Below are 22,933 nucleotides of genomic sequence, written 5' to 3' on the forward strand. Positions count from 1 at the left end.
TAGGAGCAGAGCACAATATAGCTTGATTCATTATTAAAGACTTATTTAATGGATTATATGTAGGTTGTAGAACTTCTGTGTTTAAAGAGAAAATTTCAAGTTAGCCTGATTGTAAGCCTTATGCCTACAGTCGAAATAGTTCATACTAACGTCAAAATTGTTTTTCTGCATGTTTTTCTCCTTTGCAGATGCAAACTAAGTTAGTTCGTTAATGTCACACTGTATTTCAGAGATAGTGAGGCAAGGAAGAGTTGGGAAAGGCTGAATGATTTTGATGGAAAGAACAAAGGGAGTGATACCAGTCTGTACTATCGGACGAAAGGAGGAAGCTAAGGCCGCTTTGGAATTGGAGACTGGAATACGGGAGTAGTGTTCAAGGTGCCAAGTTTTATCCTCTGAATTGGAAAACATATTATGATGTGAATGAGGTCACGTTTTCTCAAATGTTCTTTGTACATTTAAATTAGTGAACCCACCTTGGGTTCCATCTGATTCCCTTTAGACTTGTAGAGGTATAGTGCTTTCTTGACATCTTTGATTATGTGGCTTTATGCGGTGCATGACTCCAATTATAGAACGTCTACACTGGTTCTGATGCTGACACATTTTTGCTTCCTTGACTAAATAGGGTTTTCTCTACTTATAGGTTAGTGTAGGGTTATTATATGCTACAAATATTTTCCATGTATGACGAGAAAGATCGCAATTATTCATCCAGTCATCAAGTTCTTGTCCTCATCTTAAACACTGCGGTGAAAGAGATTCCTATATGTTCTTTGTTGTTCAGGACCAATATGGTTAGACATTTTGATAATTCTTTATTTTTACACTATGTTCTTCAGATTGATTTTTATTAGTTTGGCTTTGAGTTTGTAATAAATCTTTTAGCTTCAAATCACTGATTCCCACTTTCAATGTATGGTCCTTATGACCTCACTGTACTTGGATTTTTAGGTTGTCATTAAAACTCTCTTCCTCTCAGGCTACTACAAAGGTCTATTGACCAGAGTTAAATTTGAAGAAGCGGCCCAGAGCCTTCTCAGATGGTAGCATATCAAGGTTGGTTAGTACCTCAAGCAGAGGGGTTAGAAAACTGTTACTTTAGATTAGTCTAGATCAATTGTAATCCCTAGTGCCCATGTTTCAACTTGGAGAATTGATGTTGGTGATATTCCAGTGGTTCTAGAGCATATTGTAACAGCAGAGAAGTGAATTTCAATAGGGTAGTGTGCAAAAGGCTTATGCATAGCTTGCGGTGTTGTGGTAATTGTGTGGTGTCTGGTGGAGATTGTGTGATATGATGTGGTAATATATTAGATGAAGTGTAAGTATAGCGCTTATTGTGGAGAAGTTATTATCAGGATTCTACATGGCCCAAGTTCCTTGGATGATTTAAAAAGTGTAGAAGACATTGTATTGTAATTGTCTGCTGAGATTTTGTGGAGTTTGTCATGAGACATCATCGACAGCCCAATTGAGATAGGGACATTTATTTTTTGTGTAAACGTGAGGTACGATTAGTGTGGTGAACCTTTTAAGCAGAGGAAAGCTGCATTGATCACAATGATTTCCTGCAGGAGGACGTTTCATTTGAATGTGTATTTGGTTTCTGTTTATCCTTTAGTAAATCAGACAATTGTTATTTGCTGCCATTGAATTGTGTTTGGTTGCAGGAGTATTGTTGGAAAGAGTGTGTGCATGAAAATTGTAAAGGAGGTTGAGCTGCTGTGAGGAGCGAGATTGTCATCACAGCGTGTCGCACTGAGATAGGTCAGTTGTGTGAAGCCGCACTGTTATTGGCTGTCTACGACACAAGGTGCTGCACTGTTATTGGTTAATCTGGAAACGATGTTTACGCAAAATTGTTGTTTTTTCTGTCCAAACAAATCTTAATTGAAAATTAAATGCTTTATAGTTTTACATGATTTATTTAGGGGAGTTGTTCAGATATTAGAGCGGGAAAGAAGCCCTGCCCGAAGATACCACAGGTCATTATATGGCAATAAATGTAGGGTTACACACATGTATTTTACTAGAACAATGGCACAAGATCACTGACAAAGAAGGTGATCTGGCGTTTCCACATCATGGTACATTTAATTTGAGAATTCTTGAAAGTTTTAGGAGAATTCTTTATTAGATGAAACCACAACCTAGACCAAAACAATTTGTAGTGCTCAAAACTTGGGAGCTTGTGGCTCATGCAAGAGAAAAAGAGAGATATCAGGGACAAGTGAAATATGTATGCGGATGCGAGGTGGGTTGCAGAGAAGAAATGTGGAGAACTGACATGATAGAGGGAGAACAATTATACCCATCATTGCAAAATGGAGAATTGAAAAGAGGGAAAAAAAGAGAAAGAAGGATAAACCAAGAGAATCTGGAGAGAAAGATGAAAACAGTGATAGTGATATTAGTGATAGTCTCTTAAACATATTAAGGTCCTTGCAACCACCTCTGTATAATGATATTTGAATAGAGAGGGTAGGAGAGAGACTACAGGGGAAATACTGAATTGCCCACTGCACCTGTAGGCCTGATTCCTGGTATGATAGGGGTTTCTCCTGTGCAGAAGGACCAGATAGTAATGGAGACTACCACATTGAATCAAAATATGATGGGAGGAAATGCAGGGACTTGCATTCCGGGGACCTCTATTGGTTGTACAGTTACAGATGCACTTACAGATCCTGTTACCATTGGACCAGGGGTTTCAATATATAAGCCTGGTTCCGAATCAAAATTCAGCTGTTCCCGCTCAACAACAGGTAGCAGAAATTACCCCTAGGAGTTGGAAGGAGGGAGAGTTTGTTCTTTAAATCCAATTAATGCAGGTTCTCCTTGTGGTGCAAACACAGACCTATATGTGAATCAAACTGGATTTGGACCTTTGAGGACGTTCCCAGGTTTACCGGATCTGGGTTCACTTACCTTGGAATCACCTTTAAATATGCATAGCAATACCCCAGAGGTTAAGGTAATATCTAAAGCTTCAATGGTACATTCTGGCCTTAATTTCCAGGAATTGGAAGACTTTTTGAAAGCTCTTAATGCTACTTCTAATGAGAGTGGGAGTAAAGAAATGAGTAAGGGAACTCTTCTTGAAAGTAAACTTGGTGGATGTCATACAATTGAAGTTGGAATTGGATGAAATGATAAGTGGCTGTCTTGCATTGGATCAAGTAGAATCATATCAGCAGGATGAACTTTTGTTCATGAGGATGTTAGTAGGAGGGCAAAACAAGCACATGATAAATTATCTGAATTAACCCCAGAAATATGAGGTAGTTCTGGAGCAGACAATAGCCTTACAGAAGAGTCAAAGACTTGTTCATAGTGACCAGGATACATAACATATGAAAATACTAGGGATATAGCTACACATTTGTGAATTTATCCACAGCATTCGCATTTGGAGTGATTTAGAGAAATGGGAATTTAAATGGTCAAAAAAGATAACTCCCAAGAAAATGATCGGAGAGCTGCCTCCTCCTGGAGAGGGTGGAATGGGAGCTACTAGCTTTCCATTACAGCAGGTACATAGCAGAAGTTACATATATGTACCTTGGAGTAGGAGTGATCTTACGTCATTTACAAATGAATTCCCTACATTGAGAGAATAGCCTGTGGAGTGGTACAAACAAGTTGAACATTTCAAAGGTTTTGTGGACTGGTCTGAATACCTTGTTTGACATTGTGGTCCCAAGTGAGTTATGAATGGCCTGGTAAAATAGCTATATAGTGCCAAGCAGAAAACAGACAAGAGACTCTGTGACTCGTGGTCTTTCAGCTAAAGTGATGAGGAAATATGATCAATTGATGGCGTGGTTGAAGTCTAGGATATTGATCTGGTTAAGATTGATTGAACGGCCCAAGAACTTAAGGATACTATTCATGAGTATTATGAGATATTGTTCAGCATTTAAACAGTACACTGGAATGAACACATCAAAACCTAAAGACATGGGACATTTTGGGGCCGATTCCGATCCGTCAAAAATTTCCCCCGTACGAATCGTATCCATTTTTTTTACCGTACGAATCGTACAAGTCCCGTACAAACTGGCAAGTACGATTCGTATGTGAAAAAATCCATACGAATCGCATTGGGAAAATTCCCCCACACGTCCTCGGGTCGGAAATAGTGTCCGACACGTCCCCGGACAGTTTTACCTACGAATCGGGACTGAAGTCCGAGCGCGCAAGTACGATCCGTCACGTCCGTCCGAATGCACAACCGTATGTAAAAAACACCGTACGGTGCGAACTCCCATAGCAACTATGGAGACGTCCAAATATGTGCCCGCATACGCCCCGAACACCCCCCCACCCCACCCCCCCACGTACGTGCCGTACCCCAGCACCCCCCCATGTCCGTGCCATACCCCCACCCCACCCCGTAGGTACGGAGCATACCCCCACCCCACCCCGTAGGTATGGAGCTAACCCCACCCCCCCGTAGGTACGGAGCGTACCCCCCATGTACGGTGCGGACCCCCAGCGCGTAGCGCTGGGGGTTCACAGTGTACCGACGGGGGTGGTGGTACGCTCCATACCTACGGGGGGTTCGCTCCGTACCTACAGGGTGGGGTGGGGGTACGCACTGTCCATAGGGAGGGGCTGGGAGTACTGCACGTACATAGGGGGGGCGGGTGTACGGCACATACATACGGGTGCTGGAGGTACTGCGCGTACATACGGGGGGCTGGGGGTATGTGCTGGGGGACGGTGCTTACATACGGGGGCTGGGGGTACACACCGTCCATACGGAGGTGGGGGTACGCACCGTCCATATGGGGGTAGGGGCACACACCGTATGCCCAGCACCCGGTATGTACGCGCCGTACCCCCAGCCCCCCCCATGTACGCGTCGTACCCTGGGTTCACGTATGTACGGCATGTACCCCCAGGCCCCCACACCCTGCCCGTGCCTGTACGCACCCTACCCGAGGCCCCGACACCAGGACCCTCACCCAGCCATGCGCATGTACGAGTCATACCAAGCCATAGCAAATGTGAGCACTGTACAACAACATGGCCGATGTACGCACCGCACAGACGCGAAAAACACACATACTGAACCAGGACACTGCAAAACACCACAAGGAGAGTGAATTCGAATCGCACAACACCACAAAACACGTCCAACAAGCCCAAAGACACCCAATACACTGACCTGCAACAGCCAAACAGGTAAACAGAGGCCCAAAACACAACCACCCCTTATAACACACCCACCCAAAGTTCAAACACAGCCACACCCACAAATGGACCAATAAAAAGGGCCCACACACACAAACCATGAGCTTTTGCATCAGACCCACTGCTGCCAGACCCCATAGACAACCCACAGCACCAGACTTCAACCATTACTACACCTTACTCTTGCACACCTTCACACAACCATCTTCACAAACACCCCCTCATCACATTCACACACACACCTTCACAACCACACACACACACCCACAACCATCCACACCCACACCCCACACCATGCCCACAGACAGGAATCCAAAGTTCACAACAGCGGAGCTGGAGATCCTTGTCAATGAAATCATCAGAGTCGAGCCACAGTTCTTTGGAACATTGGTCAGACAGACCAGCATATCAGAAAAATCAGCCATGTGGCAGAGGATCATCGAGAGGGTGAATGCTGTTGCGCCCATCCGAAGGACCAGGCATGAATGCCAAGCCAGGTGGTACGATCTGCGGAGGACGGTCCACCGCAAAATGACCGACAAACACAACCAGGCCAAATCACTGGAGGTGGGCCGCCCCGCAGACCGGTACACTACCATCCCTGGGAGGAGAAGGTGATACGCACGCTGCCGCCGGTGGGAGTACACGGACTAGAAGGACCCGCCGAGCCTGGTGAGTACACAAACAAATCACCCCACATGGGGGGAACCGCATCCACAACCCAACTCCTGATAATGCACGCAACTACCCCAAAGCCATCACTGGACGCAACCACATTCCAACAACACGCACATGCCACTATCGGCTCCATGCCCCATGCACCAAGCAAGGCCATGCCAAGTCACAGGCCACACAAAAAACCAACACAAGACAGGATGTCCGTGATGCCAGGAGGGGGGCCTCCAAAGTCACATTGTGCAACTCAGAAGCAGACACCAATGCCCTCAGCCCTTATGGCCTAGGGCAGAGCTATACAAACAGTGTGTCCCGACACTGTACTGTGTCACCTGCAAATGGCGGCCGCGTCGCAGGATGACATGGGTATGAAGGCCCAATTCGCACATAACAGCAGCCAATGAAGAGGCAACACTGTGAAAGAGTGTCAGCACACACCGCCGCTGCAGCGCAGACTCAGAGACACTCTGCCCAATGGGGTCCGGGAGATTCTATACAAAGCCACATGAACAAGCCAAATGCCTTTGAAATACCTGCAAAGTGTGTGTGCCCAGGAAGCTGGGCTGAGGTGACAGAGGGTGACAGACAGACGGAGGGAGAGGGCGACAGAGGGCGACAGAGGGTGACAGACAGACGGAGGGAGAGGGAGAGGGAGGGAGACAGAGGGAGACAGAGGGCGACAGAGGGTGACAGACAGACGGAGGGAGAGGGAGAGAGAGGGAGGGAGACAGAGGGCGACAGAGGGCGACAGAGGGTGACAGACAGACAGACGGAAAGAGAGGGAGAGAGAGGGAGGGCGACAGAGGGCTCAGAGGGTGACAGACAGACGGAGGGAGAGGGAGGGAGACAGAGGGAGACAGAGGGCGACAGAAGGTGACAGACAGACAGACGGAGGGAGAGGGAGAGAGAGGGAGGGCGACAGAGGGCGACAGACAGAGGGAGGGAGAGGGAGAGAGAGGGAGGGCGACAGAGGGCAACAGAGGGTGACAGACAGACGGAGGGAGAGGGAGAGCGAGGGAGACAGAGGGAGACAGAGGGCGACAGACAGAGGGAGGGAGAGGGAGGGAGACAGAGGGCGACAGAGGGCGACAGAGGGTGACAGACAGACGGAGGGAGAGGGAGGGAGACAGAGGGAGACAGAGGGCGACAGCGGGTGACAGACAGACGGAGGGAGAGAGAGGGAGGGAGACAGAGGGCGACAGACAGAGGGAGGGAGACAAAGGGTGACAGAGGGTGACAGACAGATGGAGGGAGAGGGAGAGAGAGGGAGGGAGACAGAGGGCGACGGAGGGTGACAGACAGAGGGAGGGAGAGGGAGGGAGAGGGAGGGAGACAGAGGGCGACAGAGGGTGACAGACAGACGGAGGGAGAGGGAGAGGGAGAGAGAGGGAGGGAGACAGAGGGTGACAGACAGAGGGAGGGAGAGGGAGGGAGACAGAGGGCGACAGAGGGCGACAGATGGTGACAGACAGACGGAGGGAGAGGGAGAGGGAGGGAGACAGAGGGAGACAGAGGGCGACAGAGGGTGACAGACAGACAGAGGGAGAGGGAGGGAGTCAGAGGGCGACAGACAGAGGGAGGGAGAGGGAGGGAGACAGAGGGCGACAGAGGGTGACAGACAGACGGAGGGAGAGGGAGAGAGAGGGAGGGAGATAGAGGGCGACAGAGGGCGACAGACAGAGGGAGGGAGAGGGAGGGAGACAGAGGGCGACAGAGGGTGACAGACAGACGGAGGGAGAGGGAGAGAGAGGGAGGGAGACAGAGGGCAACAGACAGAGGGAGGGAGAGGGAGAGAGAGGGAGGGCGACAGAGGGCGACAAACGGAGGGAGGGAGAGGGAGGGAGACAGAGGGCGACAGAGGGCGTGTGGGATTCGAGTCAAATATATGAAGTAAGCATAATGTATCTTAGGCTGTACCTCTACTCCATATGCATCGAGAACTGCTTTATAAAGTAACCCATTTGGTCTCCGTGTCTTGCATGATAGAAAGGGCCGAAAAGCCATACTGTGGCCATCTTGGATCATGAACAGTCGTGCCTCAGATCACATGTCTCTCTCTCTACCCACCGTCTGTATGATTTAGCTCGTACCAGCCTAGAGACAGGGTGAATTGTATTTATGGCCGAGGCCCAAGGTCACATCTGCAGTAGGGAGTACTAAGCGAAATTCCTCTGTGCCCGAAACGAAAGGGAGTCACCCGGCCGACCTTCTCTGAAGGAGATAGTAACCTTATACGGGCAGATGGTATGAGCTCATTTAGGAGCTCTAGGGCTAACTGGTGTTTTTCCACTTACCATGCTTTGTATGCTGAATCTGTTATGTATATAAGTGTGATCTTGTCAAGGAGCCAGCAGTCTTCCTCGGCGCACCTGATGGGTGAGGTTCGATGAGGCTCCTCTATGTAGAGTTCTGTTGTGGCCAATAAACGTTTGAATCTTCTACGTTGCCAACTGCTTATTATTGACTTGATATTGCGGGCCACTGGTAAGTGTGGCCCTTGGGATTACTAATTAGATTACTTCAGTTGGCGACCACGAAGGGACCCCGTGATAGGGTCTTTCCTTCCCCGTATTCGGGTGAGAGGATTGGGGGCATCTTGGCCGGTTGGGCGGAGGGGAGTTCGAGTCTGCTCCGTGCTTCTGAACGGGATACCCTCTGCTGCTAGCGACCCTTCACCGGGGTCCTGCCGGCTTAACCCAGGAGCTGACCGTGTTGATTGTAGGAGGTTGGCAGCGGAGAACGGACATTCGTACCTGGGTGCACCCGGTGAGTAATTTGTTTGTTTGAAGCATTTTTGTCTGATTTGAAGCCTGCGCTGTTGAACGGTGCATTGGTTTGGAGCACACGCTGTTAAGCGGTGCATTTGGAACAGTTGACTGTATTTGATTTGAGGGGTCGTGAGTAGCCTAGGAGAATTACGGAGATCTTGCAGGTTGGTCCGGTAGGGACTGACTGTAGAGACTCCGCGGATCTTTTGTGATATTTCGAGATACTGATCAGATGCCTAGTTGTTACCTGTGAGTAATACACGGCCGGATTGCACTCGGAAAAGCCTATGGCTATAACTGGGTAGCCATGAGACATGTCTGAAGTACGGCTTGGACTACATCAGAACAGTCTCAGAGGTGAACCAGGGAGGTCATGGGATGGTCCGTAGTCCAGTTCGTGGTTACCCTGTCTGACGGCCTCTTGCCAGTTTGACGGAAGATGGCCTGTTGTGATTTTGTTGAACCTTTTGAATAATTCTCCACGAACGGGAGTCAACGGGCTCGGTTCGTTTGTTTGGATGCATCAAGTTTGTATAGGTTGAACTGCAGAGAAGAATGTCGACATATATGTTATCTGTAATATAAAGTGTTGTTAGAAGGCGACCTCAGAGGAGCCCGGAGGGGGCCCTGACTATCCTGAGACCAACCTTCGAGGTATCGTAGCCGGGCACTGGCGGGAGACTCCTCAGGGGAGGAATCTCATATCTAGGATCGTACACTCGGCACCACACTGAGGAAATATGAATTTTGTGATCAGTTATGTCCCCTATCGTAGACCCCAACGGCTCCATGTGCATGCTACAAGTACATGTATGTTCCCTCCTGCTCCAGTTTTGAAGACGCAAATATATGTGCGTCCACCGTCAATATGTCCTCTTTCAGACCCGCCATGAATGGGTCAGATATTCCATTCCTAAGTATGAAAGGCCACCGACTTTATATGGTTCACTTTCCACATTTCACAGATTCAGGCGAGTAGGCCCGAATTCTGTCATCAAGCCTTTTCCTGCCTTCTGCCTCTGAAAGCTCCAGTCTGAGCCTGCATCTGTGACCATGAACTTTGTCTTACTCCTTGCGCGGCTAACGGTGCCTGATCCAGCCTGTCGCCTGCCAAAAACTGTATTTCACCTTCGAGATTATCTCCTTCGCTCCTCATCCGATGCATTCTTGTCTAGTAGTTTAGGTAAACATTCCTCCAGCTACCATGCAAAGGGGCAAGGCCTCGCTATCCTCATGCAAGTAATCATAGCCCCGTTACCATGGAATATTCCTACCCCCTCGCATCTAGTGTAGACACTTAGACGCTTGTACACGCACTAACAGTCAGTATAGTCAGTATAGAATAAGATTCTATCCCAAGAGACCTCTCCTTTTGGATAACACAGTTCTTTCAATATAGGATATTAGATATGATATGGGATTAGGTTGACATAACCCCAGACTTCTGTCTCCACATGTAGAGCTAAATGTCAAGTCCCCTGCACCCTCTAGTTGCACGTCAATCACACGTCATGCGGCTGCGCGCGCATCTTTGCCAAACATTTCTGCTGACATTGCAGGATTCTTCTATGGATCCACCCACCTGTGACATCATGTTTAATGACGTTTCTTGAATTACGCCCTCTATTAGCTACGTATGCACCTCTTATCAGCTGTCACGCCTCTTGCATTTGTTTCACTGTAATGTATTTTCTATAAAACTGCTTAACTGTCAATAATATATGCTCCCTTCCTTCCTGAACTTTCGTGGTGATGGAATAGAAGGCCCACAATTCGAATTGTCTTCCTTTGTATAGGAATAAAGCCCTTTTAAAACCTCTAATACCACGGATTCTGCCTCTTATATTTACTGAGTTATTCTTATAGACTTTACCGCATAAAAAATAGTACCGGTAACGAAATATTTACCACATAAATTGGCGCCCGAACAGGGACACTTTCTCATCTCACGCGCCGGCGGTGCGTTGCAGGCCCGGTCTCCTGCCACAGCTGAACGGACAAAAACGCGTACCCGCAGGATTTCCTGTATCTCCCTCCGGCCAAGCAGGGACGACTGAGGCTGCGATCAACACCCAGACGAGGCGGTGAGAAGTGCGAAGTATCCCGACCAGAGCCTAGCTGAGAGAGCAAGATCCGAGGTATACAGAGTCCCACCAGGTTCCGAAGTTTCGAGTCCAGCCGAGTCGAGTCCAGTCCGGTCCAGTTTCAGTTCCGTTCCGAGGCCTTCCGTTCCGAGCTACCCGGTGAGTACCATTACCGGGGAGGCATTTTACGTGCACATAGTCTGTGCCGGTCAAGACGGGTTTGGGTACACAAATCCGGTCTGCACTGTTTTAGCAGTGTATCTGTACTGTTTAGCAGTATATATAGTATGTTTCGCATATAAATAAGTATTATCTAGTGTCAGTATAATGTCAGTAACTAGTTTTCTATTAGTTATCATTGTTCGTTAAAACTGTTAAGCGTTAAATGTTTTAATTACGTTCTATATATTGTGGTGTGAATGACTGTTCATTATTGTGTTTTCTTGTATAAAGTGTGTTCTAGTAATAAGGTCTAAAAATGCCGCTCTTTTCGAAACTAAGACAGATCAAAACTAGAAAAGGTGTACTCGAAGAAGCCGTTCCCATTCCACCTAGGGACACTCCAGGATACTTTATGTATCATAAGCATGGTCTAGATGCCGTATTATTTCTTGATTTATGGGTGGACTACACCAAGGAATTACCAGAGAGTCAGAGATGGCCCGCAACGGGGACCTGGGATGCAGATTGCATCATGAGAGTAGAAGAAGAATTATGGAAAAAGAAAGCCAGACAGTCACAGAAAGATGCCATTGAATTATGGCGTAAAGAATCATACAGACGTACGGAAAAAGCACACAGACAGGAAGAGAAAGGTAGAGAGAATTCAAATAAAACTCGAGAAAATCTATTACTTGAGGAAGGTACTCGAGTAAACTCAGAACAAGTAGATAGACAAAGAAACGCCCTTATGAATTGTATGTATCCACTTCTGGTCGAAGGGTTACCTAAGGCTACTCAGGAAATACCAAAAGACTTGCCACCTCCATTGTTTCCGATAAAAGCACATCCCAAATCACATCCCAAAATAGCAAAGGACGTTTTTCTTTCCTCCTATTTAGATGACGCAGCTCCCGAGTATGCTAATGCCATACCACCCACATCGCTTGCCGATGGTGTTCAACACCAAGAGCATACGTCTGTACCCCCGCAACTACAAACTCCTACACAAGTTCCAACAGGCCCGTCCGTCTCTACAGTTTTTCCCGCATCTACAATCTCTGTCTCACCTTCAACAAATCCTTTTACGTCCAGCACCCCAGACGGTGCTACAGGAGGTACGACAGACATTTTTTCTACGCCACCCAGAGGAAATAAATTTTCCCTTAGAGAATTAGCACACCAACGTACGCCCAAACTAGCAAACCCCGACATGCTTAAGGAACTTCTAGTAGATTGTAGATATGACCCTGTGCCCGGTAAACGGGACAAAATGTTGCTGTCATCATTACGTATTCGACGAGCTGCAATATATTTAACGAAGCTACCAGGAATGACTACACATTTAGAAAATATATATCACTTTGTCCAGTCAGGGCGAGGCCCTGAAAGTATTAGCAGAGCCATGGAGTACCAGAAAGCGGAGGTACAGGGACAACTGTTACGTTTCCTCATAAACTGTGTAATCAGAAATCAAGACCGGCCTGGGATAAATCCGGAAGAAATGCAAAAACTTGTCACTTGGGGCCAGAATATATCAGAAGGGAGACATGATAAACAGTTATGTATAGTCGCCATGTACCGAAAGATCCGCAAAGAAGTAGAACGAATACACGAAGAAAGATTAGAGGTAGACGCCGCTGACCTAAACAGAGAGGAGGAGGAGCAAGAGTCAGAGCAAGTAGAAACAATAGCTTATGTAAGTAGAGGAAAACCCCATAATAATACCAGAGGTTTTAATGATCCGGTACGTCCAATACGTCCAGAATATAATAGACATTTTCCAAACCCTAGGCTAAATACAAAATCCCCTGAACACTTATTCCAAGCCGCTGATAAATTACTCCGAGATCGAAGGGGGTACCACATGCTCGATTCCATGGACGAACAAGAATTAGCCAGGTCAGCAGTACAATGGGCTGACAGTCCCGGCGAATACAATGATGATGTACTTGCACACACGTTTCTGAATCTAGACCCATATGAACAGCGTTTAGCTAGTATATACATGATTCAACACCTCCTTATATTATATAAAAGCCAACACTCCGATCCAGGACCCTTACCTGACATATTGACAGAACTACTCACGAATATATGGAGAGGGTCAGGTACTGATTTGATTAAGGAAATTCTAGGATCCCGAAACCAATATTTAAATTTCGTGTGCCCAGAACACGTTCCAGTTCCCATCATGGGAAGAAAAATGTATCACATAGATAGACAGAACCCGTTACGCGAAGTGCACCCAATTAGAGGTGCCGGTGATAATTTTACACGCGTATTTGTGTACACGCCTATAACTAAATTGGAATTATTAGAAATGAAGAAAGTAGTACCCAGCCATGACAAGGACCCAGCAGGTTTCCACCGTGAAATAAAGGACATGTTACTCATGGGAGAGTATACCTACCCCGATATTATGAAAATATTAAAAGTCCTATTACCCGCCGGTGTTTATGAAAAACTCAAAGAAAAAGAATGGGAGGTGGGAGACCAAAAGATAGATTGGACAGCATTAGAAAACGAAGAAAAGGCCCGAGCTGCAGGAGCAGGGCTTGGGGAAAAGACTACAGCACTAGCAGGATTACTAATACAGGTATTGCCACGTTTATTAACTACGAAAAAGGAAGACTGGGGTGCAATCTCAGCCTGTAAACAAAAACCAGATGAAGACACTAGTGATTTCTATTCCCGATTTGAAAAATGTTTTGGTATAAATAGTGGCATAAAAGCCAGTAGTGAGTCATATCCACATCTGTTTGTGACAAAATTAGTTGAAAATTCTCTGCTACAAGTTAAGAATAGAGTATTGAAATTCGAAAGTACCTGGCAAGGTAATACCCCATCACAGATGCTCCAGATGTTACAATATCACCACAATAGAATTAGAGAGGAACAAGAACACGAACAAAGACGTATGAAAGATACAAAAAGGAAAATGCTTGTTGCACAGTCAGTTCCAGCCGATAGTCATCAAAAGGGTGATTCCGCAGGTCCTACGAAAGGGACATGCAATTATTGTAAACAACCAGGTCATTATATACACGATTGTCCAGTCCTGAAACATAATATTGCTACAGGTAGAACACATGAGAGACCACGTCCACCTAGACAGGATCAGAACCAACAACAAATCCCTCAGCATGCACAACCTAGGTTAGCTCCGCAACAGCTAGCTCCGCAACAGGCAGCTCCACAACAGATCGTAGCACCACCACAAGCGCAGCCTATTGCTGCAACACAAGCAACAACACAACAGATGTATCAGTATGCACAAGCAGATTATCCCGATTATCAGCGATACTCATGAGATAGCCTAGAGAGGGAAGTTGGCTTACCCCTTATTGAGGTTCCTGTAGACCAAGAGGGACCTTATGTACATAGTGAACTATTAGGGGAAGACAGAAAGTTTTTACTTGATACAGGGGCAAGCAGAACAACTATAAGACGTAGTGAAGTTCCAGGGGCACCCCTCTCAGGCTCACAGAATATTTCCCTTGGATTCTCAGGAAAACCTATAATTAATGACGTAACACAACCTCTTCCACTTACAGTCGGTCCATTGACACGAACTACAGATCTATTGCTTACTAAATCATGTCCAGAAAACTTGTTAGGTATAAAAACATTGAAAGCTCTAGGAGCCATAATATGTTGTTCTCCGGAAGGAGTACGACTATTTCTACGTGACTTTAAAGGTCACTACGTATCCAGAGACATGGATCACCGACTACAGAATTTACCTACACATTTATGGGCACAAGGCCCCACTGATGTCGGTTGCATGAACATTACACCATATCGTGTCACATTAAAAACAGGAGTAATACTACCACGAATACGACAATACAAGTTACCACCCGATGCTGTTGTGGCTTTGCTGCAAATCATTGACGAGCTCATTACACAAGGAGTGGTTGTCGAAACTGACTCCAATGTATGTAATTCTCCGATAATTCCGATTCTTAAAAGAACGGATCCAAAAGCACCACCAGTATATCGATTAGTTATTGATCTGCGCGAATTAAATAAATGTATTGTACCACAATACCCTGTGGTCCCAGATATCTCGTCATTACTAACAGCTATTGACTCAGAAGCAACGTTCTTCACTGTAATTGATCTAAAAAATGCTTTCTTTAGCGTCCCAATAGATCCGGAAAGTCAATATTCGTTCGGATTCAGTTTAAATGGACGAAGTTTTAAATTCACACGCGCACCTCAAGGATTTACAGAAAGCCCCAGCATCTATAGCCAAGCACTGAAACGAGAACTCGACAGTATCCACATGCCAGTTAACACTGCCTTGCTTCAATATGTCGATGACCTGCTGATCACCGCCCGAAGTGAACATGAATGTGAAAAAGCGTCACTGACGGTTTTAAAATTTCTGGCCGACAAGGGGCACAAGGTGTCCCCTTCTAAGCTGCAATTCTGTGTCCAGCGAGTTGTTTACCTTGGGCACTCGCTGTCCAAGGAGGGAAGGCAGCTTACACCCGACCGCATCCAGTTAATTGCTAATATGCCACCACCCAAGACACAAAAGGAGGTACGGGCTTTTATAGGCCTCACTTCATACTGTAGGCAGTGGATCCCTCAATATGCATTTCTAGTAAAACCACTCATCCAGTTAACAACACAGGAGGCAGCCACATCGACTGTCCTCCCTTGGACTCAAGAACATACACACGCCTTTGAAAGCTTAAAGAAAGCTTTATGCCAAGCACCTGTCCTAGCAACACCATGTTACAGTAAACAGTTTACACTCTTTGTTACAGAACGCGAAGGTACTGCATTGTCAGTACTCACTCAGGAACAAGCAGGATCACACAAACCATGTGCTTATTTCTCTAGTACATTAGATCCAGTAGCTCAGGCTCTTCCTGCGTGCCTGAAATCGGTGGCAGCAACAGCTTTAGCAATCAGACAAAGCGATGCCATAGTGTTAGGACATCAATTGACAGTACAAGTACCACATGCAGTAGAGGTTCTCTTGAACCGCACACAAACACAACACTTGACTATAGCGAGACTCACTGGTTACGAACTAACATTATTTCAGCCACACATAGAAATCAGACGTTGTAATACGTTAAATCCTGCCACACTGTTACCAGTGGGCGGAACAGATCCATTGGCACATGATTGTGTCGAAGTTATTACTATCACGACGAAACCCAGACAAGACTTGACAGATATCCCTTTGTCAGATCCAGACTTCACATTGTATGTAGATGGGTCATGTATGAGAACAAGTACAGGAGAGTTAGTGGCTGCTTACGCAGTCACAACAGACACTGAAGTTATTGAAACAAATTGTATTGATACTTTGTCAGCTCAAGCAGCAGAGCTCATCGCTCTAACACAAGCCTGTATTCAAGCCAAAAATAAGAAAGTCAACATATACACAGATTCACGTTATGCATTCGGAGTCGTCCATGACTTCGGCGTACTGTGGCGAGAGAGAGGTTATTTAACTTCTCACGGTGCCCACATCCAACACGGACCCCTCATTCAAACCCTATTAGACGCGATTCATCTACCTACTACAATATCGATTATGAAATGCAAAGCCCATACAAAAGTTACCGATATCATTTCTCAGGGTAATGACCTAGCTGACAGAACAGCTAAACAGACTGCTCAGAATCAGACTCACACAACTGACATGACAAAGACAATAGTTCCGACGTCAACACATTGCATGACAGTTAAGGATCCCGCCCTTGATGTAATTGACATACAGACACATGTTACACCAGAAGAAATAAAGAAATGGACTGAATTAGGAGGGATCCAAACGGATCAAGGATGGATGACGAAGGAAAAATCTATATGGTTTCTTCCCGACTCTATGGTCCAAGTCATCATTAACACAATACATAGTCCAGCGCACCTAGGAGAAAAAGCTATGCTAGACAGTATTCAACACATTTGGTTCAACAAGCACTTGCGAGCCGCAGCTAAACAAAAGGTTCGTACCTGTATGATATGTTGTCAGTTTAATCCAGGTAAAAGCATCCCCGTAGAGCAGGGTGGATTTCAAACTCCCGATCATGCTTTTGAAGTCCTCCAGATGGATTATATCCAGATGGAACGATGTCGAGGATTCAAATATGTTCTCGTAGTTGTCTGTGCTCTTTCCCGTTGGACAGAAGCATACCCGGTTTCAGATTACACTGCCCCGACTACTGCCAAACAGTTAGTTCGAGAATTCTTCCCACGGTACAGTTTACCACGTGCTGTCTACTCAGATAACGGCCAGCCGTTCTCATCCGAACTAATGAAACACGTTTCCCTTCTATTAGGCTATCAATGGAAATTTCACTGTGTCCGACATCCCGAGGCAGCAGGTCTCGTAGAACGCCATAATCAAACTTTGAAAATTAGATTGTCCAAAATATGTAGAGAAAAAGGAGTCGATTGGATAGTAGCCTTACCAGTTGCGCTCTTTTACATGAGAATGGTAGCACATTCTCGAACAGGGCTATCCCCGTATGAGGTGATCTTCGGTAGACCACCAAATATGTGGGGGACGCCTATACCTCGTAAAATCACTGACGTTGACTGTAATATGCTGACAGATTACCTGGCTTCCTTGATGTCTGCACTACAATCTTGTCGTTCACAGGTATCCGCAGCTTTTCCCGACAATACTGAGGTGAAGCCCCATGACGTGGTCCCTGGTGACCTGGTGCTGGTCAGGAACTTTGACCGGAAGACCCAACTGGATCCTAGGTGGAAGTCACCGAAGTTGGTTCTACTCACCACAAGGACAGCCGTGAAAATCGAGGGAAGAAAAGGGTGGTTGCACTCGAGTCATATCAAGAAATTTTATGGACTACCATCCAATGTAGACACTCAACCCTGTATTCCCTCACAGACAGACTCAAAGCTCCCCTTGGTTGAGCAATCGAACTCAGAAATTTATAAACTAAAATTGAGGTCTAATAAGTCAGACAATTTGATTGTTTAAGTCCTCTCCAAGGTGAATCGGTTGAATTTGTCTCTGACATGTATCCTCTAGACCGGAATAGAGAAAGAAATAAGCAAATGCAGCTGAAAAAGCATGCGTATTGTAAATCACTTCGTAGTCACTGTACAGTAACATTATTAATTTTGTTTTTTCTAAGTCTTCTGATCATTGTTTTCAGCGTACTATTGCATATGTATTACCCTATTCTTAAACGTGCTTATAATATAACTGCAGAACATTCTTTTAGTGAATTTCCTCCGCATGAGTTGTCCTATAGATTTGCGCTGCGCAACAACACATTCATTAGTATGCTACATCATTCCCATCAAACCAGCAATGCCACAAATTGTTGGATATGTGGCCGACTCCCTCCCTATCAGAACTATAAGGGAGTTTTGCCCCTCTTTCCCTATCCGTTCACACACAATGGCTCCTGTGGAGCATGGTTTAGTTTGATTAATTCCCTAGATTCAAATTCCGCAGTTTATCAAGACAACTGGGTATGGGGAAACCTGAACCTAGTTTTACTTAAAGTCTGCTACCCTAACAAGGAGGGACTCCCCAAAAGAACAGGAACTGATCTAGAAAATGAAGTATATGGATTAGGTAACTTTACACTTAACCTCATGATCCTGAACGTTGAATCTGAAGCTACACCAATCTTGCCCGCCATGTCAGTATTCCCAGTAAAAGGGGAATTATGTATAAAAAAGAATGGTTCCATACACATGGGCCACAGTAAATGCACCACTGTAATAAAATTCAGTGATCAAGGCAAGTCTACATTTAGAGCTTCCCATCATTCCTACTTCATATGTGGCAAGACCGCATATATATGTCTACCTTTAGATTGGGATGGTACCTGTTACATAGCATTCCTTCTGCCACCTGTTTTCCTAGCTCCTCCTGATTATCATAGAAATACCCATTTAGTACACAATAGACAACAGAGAGATCTCCCAATTGTCGATTACACTGAAACAGCATGGGAGAAATACACAGATTTCAATAAAGGTTTCTTTCCCTATATAGGTACAGTCACTAATAGTAAGCTGATACGTAGATTAACCAGAACACTTGAAGCAGTAGTGAACGAGACTATTTCCGCCTTAGGCAATTTAACAGAAGAGCAGTCTGCTATGCGGATTGTTGTGCTTCAAAATCGTCTTGTCCTTGACGTCATCCTGGCCGATAGGGGCGGAGCTTGTAGGGTCATCGGATCAAGTTGTTGCATTTTCATACCAGAAAATTCGCCGTCAGTATATAAGGCCATAACTCGCCTTCATAAGATTGTAAGCCAGATACACCAGAGTCCAGGCACCTGGACTTGGTCCGGTTGGTTCTGGGGCGTGTTGTCAGCCTGGGGATGGAGAATACTATCCTTCCTAGGTATTGGCTTTCTCATACTATTCAGTTGCTGCTTATGTCTACAATGTGGGCCAGCAATTTGTGGTCTGTGTGCCACATCGTGTATCCCACCTCCACGTTTTCGTTCAAGATCCCGGAAGAATAAAGAAGAACAAATGATGCTATATGAACAGATCGATGGATTGATGAAGATCGATATCTCCTAAGGGTCCGAAGGGGACAAGGAGGGAATGAGGAAATATGAATTTTGTGATCAGTTATGTCCCCTATCGTAGACCCCAACGGCTCCATGTGCATGCTACAAATACATGTATGTTCCCTCCTGCTCCAGTTTTGAAGACGCAAATATATGTGCGTCCACCGTCAATATGTCCTCTTTCAGACCCGCCGTGAATGGGTCAGATATTCCATTCCTAAGTATGAAAGGCCACCGACTTTATATGGTTCACTTTCCACATTTCACAGATTCAGGCGAGTAGGCCCGAATTCTGTCATCAAGCCTTTTCCTGCCTTCTGCCTCTGAAAGCTCCAGTCTGAGCCTGCATCTGTGACCATGAACTTTGTCTTACTCCTTGCGCGGCTAACGGTGCCTGATCCAGCCTGTCGCCTGCCAAAAACTGTATTTCACCTTCGAGATTATCTCCTTCGCTCCTCATCCGATGCATTCTTGTCTAGTAGTTTAGGTAAACATTCCTCCAGCTACCATGCAAAGGGGCAAGGCCTCGCTGTCCTCATGCTAGTAATTCATAGCCCCGTTACCATGGAATATTCCTACCCCCTCGCATCTAGTGTAGACACTTAGACGCTTGTACACGCACTAACAGTCAGTATAGTCAGTATAGAATAAGATTCTATCCCAAGAGACCTCTCCTTTTGGATAACACAGTTCTTTCAATATAGGATATTAGATATGATATGGGATTAGGTTGACATAACCCCAGACTTCTGTCTCCACATGTAGAGCTAAATGTCAAGTCCCCTGCACCCTCTAGTTGCACGTCAATCACACGTCATGCGGCTGCGCGCGCATCTTTGCCAAACATTTCTGCTGACATTGCAGGATTCTTCTATGGATCCACCCACCTGTGACATCATGTTTAATGACGTTTCTTGAATTACGCCCTCTATTAGCTACGTATGCACCTCTTATCAGCTGTCACGCCTCTTGCATTTGTTTCACTGTAATGTATTTTCTATAAAACTGCTTAACTGTCAATAATATATGCTCCCTTCCTTCCTGAACTTTCGTGGTGATGGAATAGAAGGCCCACAATTCGAATTGTCTTCCTTTGTATAGGAATAAAGCCCTTTTAAAACCTCTAATACCACAGATTCTGCCTCTTATATTTACTGAGTTATTCTTATAGACTTTACCGCATAAAAAATAGTACCGGTAACGAAATATTTACCACAAAGAAACGCCACACCGTGAGTTCTTAAGAACAAATCTTTATCAAATCAGATTCGTAGGATCTTTATGATCAGCAAGGCAAATATATACAGGTAGAGCACGGGCTCACAGAGTCTCGGGGGGGGTAGGAGGTAGCAGGACAGTCTTTGGGGATATGGATCAAATGCAGGGGCGTACCCGGCGCACAGCTCACAATCCTCGAGCTGGGGGATATGCTTGTCGTCGTCGGGGTCCGGCGGGACCAGGAGAGTCTGTGGGAGCCGCGAGTCACTCAGCAGGGCTCAAGCGCAAGTTCGGAGGTCTTACGATCTTCAGGGAGCCGCGAGTCACTCAGCAGGGCTCAAGCACAAGTTCGGAGGTCTTACAATCTTCAGGGAGCCGCGAGTCACTCAGCAGGGCTCGAGCACAAGTTCGGAGGTCTTACGATCTTCAGGGAGCCGCGAGTCACTCAGCAGGGCTCAAGCACAAGTTCGGAGGTCTTACGATCTTCAGGGAGCCGCGAGTCACTCAGCAGGGCTCAGGTGTTTCCAAAGGCGAATCTGCCGGATAGTCCCAGAGCACCCCTTGTTATAGGTCGACTCCTCTTTGATGTCCGGAGTCTGTGCAGGCAGGGGTCTTGTCACCTGGGGGTCGCTTGTCGGGGTTTCCTGCCATTGTCTTTTGATCCTTTCAGGGCCGGGTTGGGAGGAGTCCCAGACACCCAGCAGGCGTGGAGCCAGCCCTCGGGGAGGGCGGAGGGCCGATTGAAACCCACCTTCCCAGGGGAGCTCAGAGGTGCGATGGAAACTGCTCCTCCCTCTCTCATCCCAATGGGAGCGCGATGTCCTCCAGCCGGAGTGGCGCCTCTAGGCCAGGGTCGCGCTGGGGCCGGGCGGCCATCTTGGTGCATGAAGTGGGCACGCGGGCCCGGTGTGGCCGAAAGGAGGAAGGCCACGGACGGGGAAGGCCACGGACGGGGAAGGCCACGGACGGGGAAGTCCGGGTCGGGTGTGTGTGTGTTCTGGTGGGAAGGATCGGCTAGGCCGTGTGCTCGGGGGCTGCATGAGGTGCATGGGTCAGGATATGTGGTGCGGGGACAGGGATGGCCATGCCACGAGGCCCGGTCTAACACGCGTCCCCCCCCAGCTGAAAGCCGGAGAGAACTACCCATCTTCTTGGGGGTTCTCTTCGCTGAGGTCGGAAGAACCGGGAGAGGCCATCGGCGTTGGCGTGGTCAGTACCAGGGCGATGTTCCACGGTGAAATCCATCCCCTGGAGGGAGATTGACCACCGCAGTAGTTTGGGGTTTTCTCCTCGCATCTGCATGAGCCATCGCAAGGGGCGATGGTCGGTTTGGACTTTGAAATGGGTGCCGAACAGATAAGGGCGTAACTTCTTGAGGGCCCAGACTACGGCGAACGCCTCGCGCTCGATGGTGCTCCATCTCTGTTCTCTGGGCAACAGCCTTCGGCTGAGGAAGGCTACGGGCTGGTCTAGGCCTTGGTCATTCACCTGGGACAGGACGGCCCCAATCCCATGCTCGGAGGCATCCGTTTGTACCACAAACTCCTTGGAGTAGTTGAGGGCCTGGAGGACGGGGGCAATGCACATGGCCGCTTTCAGGGCATCGAACGCCTCTTGGCAGGCAGAGGTCCACTGCACTTTCTTGGGTTGTTTCTTGGACGTGAGTTCCGTGAGGGGACCGACCAGGCTGCCGTACCCCCAGATGAATCTCCGGTAGTAGCCCGTCAGGCCCAGGAAGGCTCAGACCTCCGTTTGGGTAGTGGGTGGTTCCCAGGCTAGGATGGCGTCGATCTTGGGCTGTAGAGGGGCGACCCGGCCGCTCCCGACCTGGTGCCCCAGGTAGACTACCGAACCTTGCCCAATCTGGCACTTGCTGGCTTTCACGGTGAGGCCTGCCTGGCGCAGGGCGGTTAGCACCCTCCGGAGGTGCTGGAGGTGCTCACTCCATTCGGAACTGAAAACTGCGATATCGTCTAGATAGGCAGCGCTGAACTGTTCCAGCCCGGCCAGGACTCTATTTACCAGTCGCTGAAAGGTGGCCGGGGCATTTTTCATCCCGAAGGGCATCAGGCGAAAGCGATAGTGCCCATCCGGGGTGCAGAAGGCGGACCGCTCCTTCTGTGAGCGCAATTTGCCAATAGCCGCAGGTGAGATCGAATGTGCTGAGGAACCGAGCAGCCCCGAGTCGGTCAATGAGCTCGTCGGCTCGGGGAATGGGGTGGGCATCGGCTCGGGTGACTTCATTGAGTCCCCGGTAGTCCACGCAGAAGCGGAGTTTTGGGGC

Source organism: Triturus cristatus, chromosome 5_1 (genome assembly GCF_964204655.1).
Source record: "Triturus cristatus chromosome 5_1, aTriCri1.1, whole genome shotgun sequence".
Lineage (NCBI taxonomy): Eukaryota > Metazoa > Chordata > Amphibia > Caudata > Salamandridae > Triturus > Triturus cristatus.